The sequence below is a fragment of the Nicotiana tabacum genome, chromosome 16, assembly GCF_000715075.1.
Source record: "Nicotiana tabacum cultivar K326 chromosome 16, ASM71507v2, whole genome shotgun sequence".
NCBI lineage: Eukaryota > Viridiplantae > Streptophyta > Magnoliopsida > Solanales > Solanaceae > Nicotiana > Nicotiana tabacum.
Window position 1 is genome coordinate 72,700,991 of NC_134095.1, and position 6,301 is coordinate 72,707,291.

Sequence of the window (6,301 nt, forward strand, 5' to 3'; positions counted from 1 at the left end):
TAACCTAGGCTCTAATACTAACTTGTCACGACCCTAACCCCGAACCCGATCGTGATGGCGCCTTTTGTGAAGACAAGGCCAGCCAATTAAACCCAATTCACTTTTTAAACAGTTAAACAACATAAAAACAGTCTAAAACATGATTTAATGATACTAAGTAGCGAATAATAGAAAATAAGTGCGAAAGTACAATCCGACACATCCCTAACCGGGGTGTCACAAGTCACGAGCATCTAACAACACTAAGTCCTCAAATGTAACTTCAGAGTTTAAATACTGAACTAAGGACATAAAGGAAAGAGATAGGGAAGAGCTCGCGGCTGCGAACGCCAACAGCTACCTAAAGACTCCTCGAAGATCCGCCTGAAGTTGGAATGAATCAGTACTCGGGAGCGGGACCAGCTGCGCCTGAATATACACACAGGGTACAGGGAGAAAGTGAGTACTCCAACTCAGTGAGTAACAAATGTAAATAACGACTGAAAGTAAGAAAACACGTAAGGCACAAGGCATTTTATAATGAAGTAGTAAAATCTTTAAAAACAGTAATCCAATGAAAAGTCAAGTAAAATCCTCTTTCAACAAGTAAACAAGTAATTGACAGGTAGTTAAGGTAAAGTAAACAAATAGAAGTTCACCCCTCGGGCACAATATCAACGGATCCGCCCCTCGGGCAATATCTCAGAACAATACCACCCCCTCGGGCTCAATCTCACATCACAATGGGTACCCACACTCACTGGGGGTGTGCAGACTCCTGGAGGGGCCCCTTACGGCCCAAGCGTAATAACAAGTCATCTCGTGGCATCAAAACTAGACCCTCGACCTCATATCAACCAAGCCACCTCGTGGCGTACATATCTCAGGCCCTCAACCTCAAATCAGTATCAGTGTTTCCTCACAATATAGGCCCTCGTCCTTACTTAGTTGAAAATCCTCACAAGCCCCTCGGGTAATAGTAAAACAATATTTCTCAGCCCAAACATTATTTAAAATCCCCTTAAGTCTTAAAACTGAGTAAATATGGCTGAGTATGAAATACAGTGGAAAATAACATGTCTGCGTTTAAGTGTAAAGTCAAAACAGTGAGGAAATATCAATAAAAAGCCCCAAAGTATTAAAATAGTTGGCACAAGGCCCAAATATGGCATTCAGCCCAATAATAATGATAACAAATAGATCTCACTCAAATAAGCGGCAAAATCATCAATTGGGATGGACCGAGTCACAATCCCCAAAAGTGCACGATCCCACACTCGTCATCAAGCGTGTGCCTCCTTAATATAGCACTACGATATGCAATCCGGGGTTTCAAACCCTCAGAACATCATTTACAATAATTACTCACCTCGAACCAATCAAATATCTAGCTCGCGACGCCTTTGCCCCTTGAATCGGCCTCCACTCACGTTGAATCTATCAAAAATCAGAACGAGGATGTCAAAGTATGCTAAGGGAACGAAGCCCAAGTGAAAACAATCAATAAAGGGAACAAATCCCAAAATTACCAAAACCCGGCCCCGGGGCCCATATCTCGGAATTCAATAATTTTTATACCAATAGATTCTTTATCTCCCCACGAGTTCATACATGTCAAAAACATCAAAATCCATCAATAAATGACCCTTCAAATCCCAAATGTTTGGTCTCCAATTTCAAGCCCTAGTTCTTCAATTTTAGGCTTAGATTCCATGATTTTCTAGGTGGAATTCACATAATAATCGAGTTTTTAGTCCAAAATTCTTACCTCCAAACGTTTCCCCCTTGAATTCTTCTTCAATCTCCTTCAAATTTCTCCAAAAATGACCAACTATGGAGGAAATAAGCCCCAAAATCGTGGACAAGACGAGTTTAAAAACCTTCTGCCCATTCCCAATTTCCTTCTTCGCCAATTCAAGCCTAAATCTACTACGAACCTCCAAAATTTATTCCGATCATGCTTCTAAGTCACAAATCACCTCCCGAAGCTAATCGAAACTCACATCCGAGCCCTCTAACACATAAGTCAATATCCTGTTGACTTTTCCAACTATAGCTCCCTCAAAGGAGACTAAGTGTCTCAAACCTTACCAAATTCCTTCCGGATTCGATTCGACCAACCCGATATCGCATGACACGGATAAACAAATCATAAAGAAGCAGAAACGAGGAAAACGGAGCAGTAACTCATGAGACGACTGGCCGAGTCGTCACAAGTCCAAACGATTAACCCCCCCACTCGGGGGCTACCGTCCGAAAAATAGACAATATTGAATCTCGAGATTATAAGACCTTTAAAGGGAAACCCTCAATTTTTATAGGCCACAGCCACCCCACTCGGGGACTTACACTTCGAACAAGTTCGAAGCGAAACGGGAAAACAAGCCCATGAGGCAAATCTAACACTAAAAAGGCTACGGCCAAATTAACACGGTTCGGAGACGTCCGAATTCCGTAATAAAATAAGCCTTCGAATATTCTCATAAACTGGCTAAAAAGGCTACCCTGGGTAAATTACAAAGGGCTTCGATAGTATCGAGCCTCAAAAACCGTAACATGTAAAAAATTGTTCGAACCCTCGAACAGGACTTCATTATTTCATGATAAGGCATTATAACCTTTGTAAACACAAATGATAAGAAAAGGGAAAACTCTTAAAGTCAAAAAGGGTAAAATAAGCCTTATATATACGATCATTTTACAAAGGCCGGATCGGCCGAATACAAAACTTACAAAATGCCTAAGGCTATGTTTTCAAGTTCGAGAAATCATTCTCACTTGACTAGAGAGCCTAAAGGCTGCGTAATTCCAAGTTCGAGCATATACTCAATCGATCATTAAGCTTAAGGGCTAATTCAACTCGAATTTGAATAAATTCTCAGGGATTGTTTTTCAAGACTAAGGGTTATTTTTTGATTTTGAGTTTGAAAAATCGTCCTCGCTCAAATAAAACCTAAGGGTTTCCTTATTTCTAATCCGAGCAAGCACTCACTCGATCGCAGAAACTATGCCAGTTTGGTCAAATTGCCTGAACCTCGAACATATGAATAACAATTTCATAAGGAGTAAATGAAGCACAAGTTTCATGAGAGAAGTGAAATGACAATTCATGAAACAAGACAAAAAGAGAGATCTTTATATACGTCAAAAGCTATTTACAAGGGCAACATGGCCCGATCAGAATTCTATGTAAGAAATCCAAAATATATCCTAAGTACTTAATCTTCTCCAGGAGCAACATCTTCACCCCTGAGGATCTTTTGAAGCACTGCCTCCATCTTGGGGAGCATCGAGCTCATACCCTACACCGGAATCCATCATCTCTTCAATGGAGTCTTTGCCCCGAGGCAAAATGCCTTCGATTCCTTTCGGCTCGGGGACTTGGGCTGAAGCCTCCTCCTCGACCTCATCGAGCCTAGACTGGTCAACATCGGTCTCCATCGGTTATGAAGCTTTTTGAGCCCCGGTTCTAGCTCGTGTACGGGCTATCTGCCCCGCATCATCTTCCTTTTCTTCTTCCTCTTTACCCTCTTTGGGCTCGTCTTGTAGCCTGAGGACTGAGTCTATTGCAAAAGGGTTGACATTCCTCCTACTAGTCCGCCTCTTTTTGGGCTTTTGCTCGTCCAACTACGTGGAGGTCGAAACCTCTTTCCTCTTCCGCTCTTTCTTCTATTTTAGAGCAGACGGTTAGGGAAGGTTCTCTTCATCACCGGATGGGGGCCTCATCAGCAAATCCTTCCCGACACCTGCAAAAGAAAGAAAAGTATGAGGAAAATTTTAGACAACGACCAAAATTATCGAGATATACAAAACCTTACTGTGGTTTCAGGCCTCCCAGTGACCCTTTGACAATTTGCGCTATGCACGCTCGGCATGTGTCAACGTCGACACCAATCTCCTGACCTCTAGATGGGGGGTCGCACCCGGCATCCAGGTAATGGCTGTACCAAATAAAACGCCGGTAAGAGAGGATGAAAAGTAAAGATAATAAATAGAAGTTAATAGATGGGATTATACTCACGTTTCATAATCCATTCTCTGGAAATGGCATGCTCTCGGCCGGGATCAGGTCCGAGGCCTTCACTCGGACAAATCGACCCACCCAACCCCGATCCTCGTTTATGCTCAAGAAAACTACCTTGGAAGACCGACGTTGAAGCTTTATTATCCCTCCTCGATAAAGTCGGGAGCTATACATGCGAATGAGATTGTCAAGGGTGAAGGGAAGCCCCTCGACTTTGCTAATAAACAATCGAAGCAATTTCACTATCCTCTAAAAGAAGGATGAATCTAGCCAAGGGTGACCTCTTTCTTTTTGCAGAAGTCCACGATAATTGGATCTAGAGGACCCAAGGTGAAAGGATAGGTGTAAACACTCAGAAACCCCTCCACATACGTAGTGATTGACTCTTTAGGTGAGGGCACCACCACGTGCTTGTCTACCCAATTGCAATCCTTTTTAACTTGGTTTAAAAGGCCACTAGTGATTGTGCACATATACCTCAACATTGTCTCACATCAGCCCAGAACTGTGGGGGTCTTTTAAACTTTGAAGTCGGAGTCAAGGATGCATGACGGAGGAAAGAATTCTTCAGGGTGTGGCTCTGCCACTGGTTGTTCGTCGGTTGGCTTAGACAAGGAAGCTTTTTCCTTTTGAGGAACAGTTTTAGATGTTTTCGCCATTTGGTTGAGATTAAAGAAGGATGACGATGATAGTATTTGTTGTTTTAGGAAGAAGTTAGTAATGAAACTTGAGGATTTGCATATAAACTTGAAGAATGCAAAGGGTTTTTGAAGGTTAGCACAAGAGAGATTCAAAGTAAAGTTTGAAAAGTGGAAAAAGGGCCTATTTATGGGTTTCACAACGATGGTCCAAAATTACTAGTAGCCGACCGGCAATTAACAAACATTAATGACCTGGGAAACTGTACCAGTGGGACGTTTCGGTCATCTCAGGCGCTTGCGTCACAATGATGATGTCATCATAAATCGGGGTAAAGTTCAAAAACTCAAGTCGTTTCTTGTCATTGCACTCCAAAAAATGAGGAGACTATCGGTATACAGTTAAAACTGGGCCCGCCCGATTTTGCGATTTTACTGAGACCAAGAATAGATCGAGGATTTACCCCGTAGTATATCATACCAAGGTATGAGGATAAGACATCGAGTTCGGGATTCGAAGTACCTGTCGAGATCAAGACCAGTGATGATCGAGGCCAAATAGGATAGACATCGAGCGAGACCGAAGATAGCATAATAACGGAAAGGTGAGATATCTGTGACTGGATGGGAATCATGGCGGAAATCTCGGAACGAGTCAAATCAAGAGCGGTTATTTAGCCTATCATGGGATTTACTTCTATAACTAGAATTGTACCATAAATAGGATTCTTTTACTATATAAAGAGGGTTCTAATAATTTCGTAAGGATCTTACATTAACGCATATAAAAGCAATACAATACTCTTTTCTCTTATACTCTTTTGTCCATCAATTGGTTTCATAACTCTACTCTCTTTCAATCAGTTCGAGGGCGACCTAGCTCGAAGACTGAATTGCATTTCAATACTGGTTTGCTTGACTTTGTTGTTCATTTCTACTATTAATCATCACATTTATCAATTGGTGCTAGGTGAAATTACATATCCTTAAAACCACTTATAAGTTAAATTGTTATCTAATTTTAAGGGTAAACAGTTTGGCGCCCACCATGGGGCTAAGGATAATAGTGATTACCTAGTATTAATTCTCATAACACACACTGCTTTACGCTTGTTCTTGTAAGTGTTTTTGATTTCAGGATCAACATATCAAACTCTCAAGTAGCACCAACACATATAGACAATGGCCTTGATTTCCACGATAAAAATGATAACATAGCCACCCGGGGAAACGGAGTACCTCCGGTCAACACCGATGGGCCCCCGACCGTGAACCCAATTGATGTTAGCTCCCATAGTGCCATTAATGGGATTTGGGTGTTGACCCTGAAAATAGCATTCGCAGAGATGCTCGAGCAGCAGATCAGAATGCATAGAGCGGTGAAGAAGGCGGAGTTAGCCTTCGAATGATATTCAAGATGTTGAAGACTCAACAACCTGTAATAGCACAACTCCAAAATCAGATTTGTATGCCAAGCAGGATCGAGCTCGAGCCATCACTAGAAGTTGTTCATAGAGCCGAATTAGTGCCAAACAGATCGAATGAAGGAGAATCGGAGACAAATCCCGCTATCATAAAAATGCTGACAGGGGAAAAAAGATCGAGGAAAATGCTAATAAGGTGGAAACTTATGGAAACTTAAAACTCCAGGGTTGACCAA